The sequence below is a fragment of the Pteropus medius genome, unplaced genomic scaffold, assembly GCF_902729225.1.
Source record: "Pteropus medius unplaced genomic scaffold, Ma_sr-lr_union100, whole genome shotgun sequence".
NCBI lineage: Eukaryota > Metazoa > Chordata > Mammalia > Chiroptera > Pteropodidae > Pteropus > Pteropus medius.
This window is the reverse complement of record NW_024349803.1, coordinates 13,426,708-13,438,924: the sequence shown is the minus strand read 5'-3', so window position 1 is coordinate 13,438,924 and position 12,217 is coordinate 13,426,708. Positions and strand designations below refer to the sequence as shown.

Below are 12,217 nucleotides of genomic sequence, written 5' to 3'. Positions count from 1 at the left end.
GGTGCCATGAACGCATGGGGAGAGATGCCCTGCCTTCAGAGATCCAGTTCTTTAAAAAAAGGGGAGGTGGCAACATCTGTAGGTCAGATGTGGAAGTGGGGAGGGGCAGAATTAAAGAGGGGGGGGAAAGACTTAAAGAAGTATGTTTTCCATGAGGTCAGTTGTCTTCATCATCATTGTCATTATCGTCATCATATTAAACATCAATTATATGCAGACCCTATTCTAAGTGTTTTACATGTATTAACTCATTTATTCTCCCAACAGCTCTATAAGATATATACTAATGATTCTCCCATATATTGTGGGTCAGGATTAGAAATTTCATGAGGGTTAGGACCATTGTACTCATTTTGATATTCCCCACAGTTAGCACTATGTCTGGCACACAGAGCATACACTCTTACCAAATGTTTGCTGAGTGAGTGAATGAGTGAGTGAACAGATGCCCAAGGGAATGATCATTAGCCTAAGGTCACGCAAAGGAACTAGACTCTCAGATCCCTGATCTCCTTCCCATGACAGCCTCATTATCTGAAACTCCTGCTCCTTCATTTCCTTAAAGTGGCTGAAAAAAGAACAAACGCAAGATTCAAGATGTGCTGCTCTATCTACCAGAATTTACTACCAAGCCAAAATAGCTCCAAAATGTACATCTGAGAATATTTGGAATTCACGTAGTACATGGAGAGAGCAGTGGGCCCAGAGTTCAAAAACCCAAATGTGTCACTCACCTGATGTTTGATCCTGGGCAAGTCACTCAGGTAAGACTTAACTTTCTTCATATGAAACACAGGGATGTAAATCCCTGCCTACATCCTAGGACCATGTCAAAGATCAGAGGAACTAATGGATACAAACTATTACAAATCAGAAGATTGTACCCAATTCGATCTATAGACCTCTCCAGCCAGGTTTCCTCAACTCCACCAACTGTACCACCACCCCAGCCTCATTTACTTGCTCAAGGGAGACTTGGCCCCACTGCCAGCTCAGCTCCTAACTACTAGGGGCTCAGCCTCCCACAGAGCACTGTCTGGGCTTTGGCATGGTCTCCCCTCACCCTCCACTGCAGGAACCACACTGCCTCAGTGTGCTGGTCAAACCCTACTGGAAATGCAGAGCCTCAAGTTTCTAGACTCAGAAGAAGTGCTGTGTCCTAGGGTGTCCATGCTGTGCCCTAGGTGTCAAATCTGGCTTCCCCAGCAGCTGTCCAAAGTGGTCACACAAAACATTCAGGAGAGTTAAGGCTCCATGGGGTAAATTTGAACCAATGAAAGACAGGAGATGGAAACCGTTAGTGGATACATTCTCCTCCTTCTCTTCCCCTTCCTCTCCCATACATTCTTCTAAGCTGTTTCAGTTCCATATGACTTCTCTGGAGACATCACATGGCTGAGTGACCTATTATGCTTTCTGGTGCTGCTGTGACCAGCTCAGTATTGTTGCACCTTATGTTTGATTTCTCTCCTTCCTGTCCTCACTTTCCATTTTCCCCAATCTGTACTCCCCATTCTGACACTGCAATAAAACATCAGTACCTAAGCTTTGCCTCCAATTCTGTCATTCAGGCAACACGGCCTAAAATAAAGAGAAGAAATTGAGAAAGTTGTCTAATTGCAGCCCCTCAAAAACTCATAGGAGGACTAGTCATATGCCTAGTGTTGGTGAGGACATGGAGCAACTGGAACTCTCATACACTGCTGGTAGGAATATCAAATGCAACAGTCATTTTGGAAAAACAGTTTGGCAGTTTCTTAAAAAGTTAAATATATATCTACCACATGGCCCAATCTTTCCACTCCAAAGTATTTATCTAAAAGAAAAAAAATGTCCACACAAAGACTTGTACGCAAATGCTTATAGCAGTTTTATTTATTATATCCCCAAACTGGAAACAACTCAAATGTTCCTCAACTGGCGAATGTATAGACAAATGGTGGTGTATGCACACCATGGAATTCTACTCAGCAATAAAAATGAATGAACTATTGATACACCCAACATGGGCGAATTTCAAAATATGCTAAGTGAACAAAGCCAGACAAAGAGTACCTACTGTTTTATTCCACTTACATAAATTCTAGAACATGCAAACTAATTTATAATGGCAGAAAGCAGATCAGGGTTACCTGGGGACAGTGGTGGATGAGGGACGAATTGCCAAGGGGCATGAGGAAGCTTTGGGGAATGATGGGAATGTTTGCCACTTTGATTGTGTGATAGTGGTTTACTCAAGGAAATATCCTGTAAAACTCATAATAAGAAAGAAAGAAAGAAAGAAAGAAAGAAAGAAAGAAAAAGAACGAACTAGGCTTGTAAGTGAACTCAACCAAATCCTTAGAGAAATGATAACTCCAATGCTATTTAAAGCATTTCAGTACATAGAAAAAAAAAGAACACTTCCAAATTCCTTTTATGAAACGAGTATACTTTGATACCAAAAACCTGACAAAAATAACATGCTAATGAAGAGTATGCTGCTCTACACACACTTGTGGAGTTATTATTAACTCTGTAAATCAGCTACACTGCATTCAACCTAGTTTCAAGATTTTTTTTGTCTTTGGTTTTCAGAAGTTTAATTATGATATCTCTTTGTGTGGATTTTTTGGGGTTATCCTGTTAGGGAAAATTAGCAACAAGATAAGATGGAGGAGGAGACATATTGGTCTCTAAGACTGATGCCAATGACAGGGCTTTTAACAGGTGGAATCCAGAACCAGGAAAAGGAATTCAGACACCTATGTGTGGTCTCCTTGATGCCTCTCTTGGAACATCTCTCCTCACCCTGATCTACCGCTGCTCTCCATGCCCACGGTTCCCACCTTTGTTTGTATCTTCATCATCTCCTGTTTCTTTCTTAAAAAACAAACAAACAAAAAACCCCTAGCAGTCTCTGAGCCTCCTCCCCCTTCAGTCCATCCTCCACTACACACAAAAATCTAATTATGTCACGTATCTCTGATCCTCTGTTCACTTACTTGCACGGGTTCTGCTTCCTCATGGCCAACAGAACAGAGTGTAAATAGGTGCACAGCCCAATATCACAGCCTCATTCTCAACCCGCTTCTGGCTAACATTCCAATGTTGTTTATGCTTTTGTGTCTTTACAATGCCATTCCCTCTGCCTGGGTGGTCTTCCCTCCGTTTCACTGGTGATAAGCAGAAGTTCCATTCCCCAGGCCTGACTTGTGCCTCCATTGTCCTGCTCAACATAGGACCTGACAGCAAGCACTTGCCACTGAAGACTTGTAGGGAGAAAATGCTCTTTGTTTGCCTGGACTTGACCTATATCCTATATAATACAACTGTAATCATAAGTAAAGCATTTTCCTGAGTTCTGTTAGTCATTCTCGCAAACTGTCACACCTGAGGGGGTCATGAGAAACCTCAAAATTGCAGCTTGGTCAGAGTAGTGGGTGACCCACGCACTCTCAAAGTGTGGCTGCCATCTGAAGTGAAGGCAATCTTGTTGAGGGCTGTGCCATTAAACTGTGATAATTCTGGGTGGTTACGCCAGAATTGCATTGCAATATTGCAATAGGCATTAAAATCTCTAAGTGATAAAAGTACCTAAAAAGAAACCATATTCTTGTAATAGAATGGATGATTGAAATGAGAAAATAACATTTTGCAATCATCGCAGTAACAGATGATTCAGACAAGAACCATCAATGGATGCTTAAACTTGTAGGTGAAAATTTGATGAAGTAGAGAATATTTACATAGCCTCCAAGTATCACTGCACAAATTACTAATTACAAGGAAAAATCAGTATCTTTACAGTGTAGAAACCTGGAAGACACCACTTAAACCAAGAGATAAAAGGTAACATTGCCAATAACGGGACAAAATGACATCAAGTGAAGGACACAGCACCATTTCAGTGGTGTTCCTGTTAAAAGGCATTATCTGAGTTAATCAGGAGGAAACATCAGACAAACCCAAACTGGGGGACATTTTGTGAAACACCTGGCCTGTATTCCTCAAAATTGCTAAAGTCAAGAAAGACAAATAAAGGTTGAGGAACTATTGTAGATTAAAGAAAACTAAAGAGACATGAAAACTAAATACAATGCAGGATTCCATACTGGATACTGGACCAGAATAAAATGGCTGGAAAAAAAAAATTATTGGGACAATTCGGCAATACTCAAACAATATTTATAGATTATGTAATATTATTATGTCAATGTTAATTGTGCTACGGTTATGCAAATAAATGTCCTATTCTTAGAAAATATATACTGAATTATTTAGGGGTAAATGGGCATTATGTCTGTGATTTACGCTCAAATAATTATGAAAGGACGAAATCAAATATAGCAATATCTAATATAACATGACATACAAAATCTAAAGAATACATATTAAATATAGAATATGTACCATATAATATATCTGTGGATATACAGAGACGGGAAGAAAGAGAGAAAAGGATAAAGGAAATGGGGCAATATGTAGACAATTGGTGAGTCTGGCTGAAGGGAATATGAAAATTCTTTGTATTATTCTTGCAACTTTTTATAGTTCGAAATCATTTAAAAATATAAATCTAAAAGAACTACATTTAATAGGATCCTATTTAATTTTTAAAATAGGTGCATATATATTTATACATGTGTGCGTGTATACGTATTCAAAATAAAAGACTGCAAGGACATACCAAAAAAGCTAACAGTTGCTGGTGGTGGGATTTAGGTTAACATTTTCTTGTTTGTTAACACTAGTTTCTCGTTTTTCCTATCATGACTGTGAACTCTTCATAAAAAAAAAAAAACAATGAAACAATAAATGTTGGACACATGATGAAAAAATCATCTTTAAACACCAAAATATACCTGAAGAAAGTACAAATTACTCTTTTTTTTTTTCTATTATCCATTTTGTATTCCTTTCGGCAAACCATGGTCATCTTTCCCCATGTTCAGGAGACCCCAGAGGCACATAGCACCCACGCAGTCTTTTACAGGCTACTTCACAGTGCTGCTACAGCACCCCTGTGTTATGTGGGCACAGGCGTCCCAAGCTCAGACAGGAATCAAAAAAAGGTCCTGGGAAGAGACTTGGAGCAGAAAAAGCTAGAAATTTAGAAATAGCAATGGACGCAAATAAAAAAGTCCCAACAAAAGCCTGCTCTCTCTAGCTAAATGACCAGGAAAAGGGTAGCTTAGCAAGACAGAAAACTTTTAGACAATAACTGCTCTACTCCAGCTAAACACCACAGAAACCATACCAGGAAAGGGTAAAAGGGAGCTAGACTTTCACACAAGTGAGGCTGTAACAAAGTATCCCAACATCCCTGCTTAGGGTTGTTCGGGGGAGAGGGATCAGAGAAGGCCACATTGGTATCTGGGACTTTCATCTTCACTGCCCATGTCTTCCTGCCCCTACTGTGGTAAGGAGCCTGACTTCCACCTCCATTTGAAAGTAATAAGATACTTTTACTACTCCCCACTGGGGTGGTGTCAGGGGAGGTCTAGGGGAGAGACAGGACTTTCACCATCTCCCAAGCAGTAATGAGGAACCTCAGTAAAGATGAAGGCTGAGTGGGAAATTTGGACTACTGTGTACTCCTGTCAATAATTAGGAGGTGCCTCACCAACCTTCCCCTGTGGAAAAGATGTTAAAGAAAGCCAGCCAAACAGAAAGTTTAAATAATACAAAAATGTGTCAGTTTCAGTAGAAAATCACTTGTTATATCAAGAACCAGGATGATTTCAAACTGAATGAATAAGAAACAATTAGTAGATGCTAACACCAAAACGACAGAGAAGTTAGAATTATCTGGCAAAGATCTTAAAACAGCCATCATTAAAAAAGCTTCAACAAGCAATTGTGAATAAGCTTGAAAATGAAATAAATAGCCTCAAACAAGAAACATAGGATATAAAAAACCAAATGAAAATTTTAGTACCTTAACCTTGAAACACAATAAATAACCGAAATAAAAAGTTCAGAAGATGAACTCGACAGTTGAATGGAGAGGACAGGACAGAGAAAAAAAGTCGGTGAACTGGAAGATAGAACAGTGGAAATTACCCAATACAAACAACAGAAGGACAATCGACTGGGGCGGGAGGCGGTGGATAGAAGAGAGCCCCAAGGATCTCTGGGACTATAACAGAAGATCTAACATTTGTGTCATCAGAGTTCCAGGAAAGGAGAAAGAGGGCGGGGCTGAAAAAGAAAACTACTAGAAGAAATAATGGGATACTGTGCACTTAAAACTTTGTTAAGAGGGTATATCTCATGTTAAGCGTTCTTACTACAAAACAAACAAGTAAACAAACAAATCAACCAAAAAAGAGTACAAAGAAAATTTTGGAAGTGATGAGTATTTTATTACCTTGATTGTAGTAATGGTAACATGAGTGTATACGTATTTCCAAACTCATCAAATTATATACATTGATTATATGCAGTTTTTTGTATATCAATTATACCTCAATAAAGCTGGAGGGAAAAAAGAGAAAATAACAGCTGAAAATTTCCCCCAAGATTGGCGAAAGAAACAAACCTATAGATTTAAGAAGCTTAGTGAATCTCATTATGAATTGGATAAATCCAAAGAAATCCACAATAAGACACATCACAATTAAACTTATGAAAACTAAAAACGAAGAAAAATTTCTTGAAAGCAGTCAGAGAAAAATTATACCTTACCTACCTATAGAGGAAAAGGAATTTGAATGACAGGAGATTTCTCATCAGAAACTATGGAGGCCAGACCGAAGTGGTATACCATTTTTCAAGAGCCGAAAGAAAACAGCTGTCAATCAGAATCCTATAACCATAAAAATATTCCTTAGGAATGAAAGGAAATCAAGATGTTCTCAGATGAAGGAAAAGTAAGAGAATTTGTTACCAGCATACGTACCCTGAAAGAATTGCTAAAAGAAGTCTTCTAAACAGAAAGAAAATTATTTTTTAAAAATCCTTTGGAATATCAGGAAAAAGGAAAACATAATCAGCAAACATATGTATAGATAAAACAGATTTTCTTTCTCTTGAGTTTCTTGAATTATGTTTGATAGTGGAAACAAAAATTATAGCACTGACTGCAATGGTTCCACATGTATGTAGAAGAAACATTGAGAGCAGTTATATTATAAACAGGTGAGGGCAAAGGGACATAAAGAGTGCTGAGTTTTCTATACTTCAATTGGTAAATGATGACATCAATAGACTGATAAGTTATGTATGTATAATTTATTTTTAAAGGGATGTCAACTTTTATTTTTCCTCCTTTTCACAAAACAAAGTAGAAGAAATAATACAAGATTAAAATCACAAAAGCAATTAGATTGGTAGAACACGTATACACACACACACACACACACACACACACACACTATCCAGATAAGAAGACAGGCTTATTTACAATGAGGGAACACATGTAAATTAGTTTGTGGTTTTCATATGAAACATTTTTTAAAAAAATCAAACATATGCTACGTGGGTGCCATGGTTTACAACAATATTGAAAGGGAGGAAATAATAGTTATTTAGGAACAGATATTTTGTTAATTTATTGCACTAATGCTGTAAAACACAAGGTCCAGGTTTTACAGCATTAGTGCAATAAATTAACAAAATTATATTATAGCTAGTTGATCAGAATTTAAGAATTGTTCCCAAATATGTTACATTTTCAGCCCTCAGAGGTTCATTCCTACAGATTTCAACTACTCTAAGTTTCTAGCTACTAAGAGGGAAAATGATTCTAATACACTTTCCAAGGAGTTACAAAATCTCTGTAGACCTAAGGCTATCTATCATCTCCACAAGTCTGCTCTCACCAAGAGCCTTGCATTCAGAGAACTATCCAGGGAAAAAATGTCAGACGCCAACATAGTCACTTCCTCCTAGGCCAAATCGATGGGGACCAAAGCAGCCAACATGACCATAAAATGAGAATCTTGAGGCTTACCTTTAAAGGCTTATTCTGGTCTTGAAAAATTAGTAGGATAAGATTATTTTCTACGGAATCTTGATGAAACACAGAAAGACTTTTGTCCTTTACTGGCTCATCTTGGGGTGAAAGTTACAGACATTTATGTATTTTAGTTTCAGTCAGCTGAAAACCTGAAATTAAAAGTATGCTAAAAATTCTAAAACCAAACTTTTGAAAGACTCCTATTAAAAAGCCTCTAAGTACTTACTAACTTGAAGTCTAAGTGCGAAGGGACAAGAGCTCTGAGCCTGTCACATTGCCTGTTTGGGAGGAAGGATCAATGTTTCCTACAAATTGCTCAGTTTTGCACAAGGGAGAAACCAACACATACGGGGGCATGGAATTAGTTTCATTTTATTCTATGAGGATTCTTCTCCCATAGTGTAGAAATAGAATGAGGAATGAATCTTAATTGGTTTCTTTATCAGAAGTGGTAAACTTGGTTTCTATATTTATGAAGCCAGACAGTTTTTTAAGCGGTCTGTGGAAGCAGACAATAGAACCAACTTCCTATAGCCACAGTACACTCAACTCAAACAATTATCCAAAGTCATTGTTAAATGTACTAAAGGATAAAGCTCGCCACTATATTATTTTAAAGGAAGGTGATTGAAAGTAAGAATTCGATGAACCCAAGGTGACAAAATTCAAAGTAAGTCATAGTCACAAATCAGTTGTCCATGTAAGACCAACTGATGACAATGCACGCAGCTACAGTTGACATGAAGACACTGTGCATAAAGCTTTATATGGTTTGTATGAATTACCAGTAACTAAGGGCAGCAAGAGGGAAAGAGCTACTTTTGTAACATTTTAGTATCCAAATAGCATAACAGAAACTGTTCCCAAGGACAGTGTATATGCCATTAATTACACTGAGTAAAGCTGAAGTATTCATTTTTCTTTTGGTTTGAGAAGCTTGTTTATCTCCCTTTGGGCTATTCTAATGTACCTCAAAATGATTCCATATTACCTTAGTCTGGGAAGCAACAGTAAGGAAGTCACTGTCAGGTGAGTGAGAAGGTTGTGGACTTGCTGCTCCACCCAAGCAACTGCAGCAAGAGAAATGATCATGGTCACAAAGTACATTGTCGGCTTTTCTTCCCTTCGTGTGAAGACACATTTCCGCCAGCTTTCCGTCAAGTTTTTCCTAGATTACTGCACATTTCATGGAATCTTTGCTGTTACTCAGTGGTCCATTTATTGGAATTAAAAATTCAAGATGCTAGAATGGGAACAAGGTAGTCAGCCAAGTGCAAACACATAGCAAAACCAAAAACTCTGGACAGAACAAAAGGATCTAGATGGTAGATAGTCAGAAACACCAAAGAAACCACACTCATGATGGCAGGTGGAAAGGCTCTTTCCCATTGGAGGATTTTATCAGCCATCAGCATCACTTCTCCCCATCCTGCAGCTGCTCTTCTAGTCTTGTGTCTCTGCAGCCAGCAGGTTGGTGCTGCGATTATCTCCCTCGCCACCATCCTGGAGGTGCCGTCCCAGTGAGCACAAGCCGCCCTCAAAACCCACTTTCCTCTGAGACTCACGTGGTGACCCAAGTGCTGTACATACAATTTAATACCTAGAGCAATCACTAAAAAAATCCATAAAAGATATATTCTCAAAAATCCATAAAAGATATATTCTCAGAGAGCTCAGAAATCCATAAAAGATATATTTAGTTTTGATAAATCAAAACTAAATTCTAAAAACTGGCAAGCAGAAAAAAGAAAATGAAAAAAAATTGAGAGAAACAGAGAGAAATAAACAGAACTTTAAAAAATAAAATGGCAGACCTAAGCCATGTAATACAAACATTTACATTAAATTTAAATGGCCTAACTATACCAATTAACAGACAGAGATTGGCAGAGTGGATTAAAAAATATGAACAAATTCTATGCAGCCTGCAAGAAACTCACTTCATATATAATGATACAGACAGGTTGAAAATAAAAAGATAGAAAAAGATACATCATGTAAGCATTACTTAAAACAGAGCGTCTATATTAATACCCAGTAAAGTGACCCCAGAGAAAAGGAACTTATCAGAGACAGAGTAAGATATTATATAATGATAAAATAATTAATCCACCAAGAAGACATAACAATTATAAATGTGTATGCACCAAATAAGAGCTGCAAAATATATTTTTTAAAAACCTGATAAAACTGAAAGGAGAAACAGACAAACCCATAATTATAGTTGGAGACTTCAACATTCCTCTTTCAGCAATTGATAGAACAACTAAACAAAAAATCAGCAAAGATAGAGAAAAACACAATGCCATCAACTAACTCTCCGTCACCACCACCAGCAAAATTCATATTATTGTCAAGTGTCAATGGAACATATAGCAAGATAAACTGTATCTTGGGCCACATAAAATCCCAACAAATTTAAAAGAATTGAAATTACACAGATTACAATGGAATCAAACCAGAAATCGATAACAGGAAAATAACATGAAAATCTCCAAACATTTGGAAACTAAAAAACACACTCCGAAGTAACCCATGGGTTAAAGAGGAAGTCTCAAAGGAAATAAAAAATACATTGAACTGCATGAAAAAATACAACGTATTGAAATTTATGGGAAACAGCTAACAGCGCCGAGAAGGAAATTTATAGCATTAAATGCATACGATATAAAAGAGAAAATGTCTCGAATCAATAATCTAAGCTTCCATATCAAGAACTTAGAAAAAGAAGAGTGAAATAAACTCAGAGTAAATAGAAAGAATAAATTAATAAGTAGTAGACATCAATGAGTTAAAAATAGAGAAAATCTGTATCACGCTTCCTGATTTTAAACTATATTGCAAAGCTCTAGTAATTAAAACAGTGTGGTATTGTCATAAAAACATACACCTAGATCAATGCAATAGAATAGAGAGCCCAAAAATAAATCCACACATATACGGTCAATTAATTTACAATTAATTTAAAGGAGCCAAGAATATGCAATGAGGAAAGGACAGTCTCTTTAATAAATGATGTTGGGAAAACTGGATAGCCATATGCAAAAAAAAATAAAAGTGAACCATTTTCTTACACCATACACAAAAATTAACTCAAAATAGATTAAAGACTTGAACACAAGACATGAAACCATAAAACTCCTAGAAGAAAACATAGGCAGTAAGCTCTTTGACATAGGCCTTGGTGATGAATTTTGAATTTGAGGTGAAAAGCAAAAATAAACAAGTTGGATTACATCAAACTGAAAAACTCTGCCCAGCGAAGGAAACTACCGACACAATGAAAAAACAACCTATGGAATGGGGGAAAATATTTTCAAATCATATATCTAATGAGGGACCGATATCCAAAATATATGAAGAACTCACACAACTTAACAGAACAAAAACCCCACAAACAATCTGATTAAAAATGAGCAGAGGAACTAAAAAGACTTTTCCCAAAGAAGACATAGAAATGGTCAACAGATACAAGAAAAATTGCTCAACATGACTAATGATCAGGAAAATGCAAACTAAAACCACAATGAGATTTCACCTCATACCTGGTAGAATGGCTGTGATCAAAAGACAAGAGATAACAAGTGTTGGCCAGGATGTGGAGAAAAGAGAACTCTTGTGCAGTCTTGGTGGGAATATAAATTGGTGCAGCCAATATGGAAAGCATTATGAAGGTTTCTCAAAAAATTAAAAATAGAACTATCACATGATCTAGCAATTCCACTTCTGAGTAAATATCTGAAGGAAATGAAATCACTCTCAAAAAGATATATGTACTCCCATGCTCATTACAGCATTATTTATAATAACCAAGACATGGGAACGACCTAGGTCTCCACTGATGGATTAATGGATTTAAAAAGTGTGATATTTATTAAAAAGTGTGAGATATATATATATACACACATGCAGATAAACACACAATGGAATATTATTTGGCCACAAAAAAGAAAGAAATCTTGCTATTTGTGAAACCATGATGGATCTTGAGGGCATTATACTAAGTGAAATAAGTCAAAGACAAATACCATATGATCTCACTTATATTGGAATCTAAAAAAACCCAAACTCATAAAAACAGAAACACATTGGTAGTTGCCAGAGTTCGGGGGTGGTAAGGTGGGGGAAATGAATGAAGGTGGTCAAAAGGTATAAACTCCCAGTTATAAGATTAATAATCTGGGGATCTAATGTACAGCATGGTGACTATAGTTAACAATACTGTGTTGCATATTTGAAAATTCCTAGTAGAGGTGATGTGAAAAGTTTTCATCA

At 37.0% G+C, this 12,217-nt stretch overlaps 1 pseudogene; it reads right to left on the bottom strand.

The window, feature by feature from the left end:
- Window positions 1–7,628: 7,628 nt before the first annotated feature.
- LOC120582169 (ADP-ribosylation factor-like protein 6-interacting protein 1) lies at window positions 7,629–9,372 on the bottom strand (annotated as a pseudogene).
- Window positions 9,373–12,217: the final 2,845 nt, after the last annotated feature.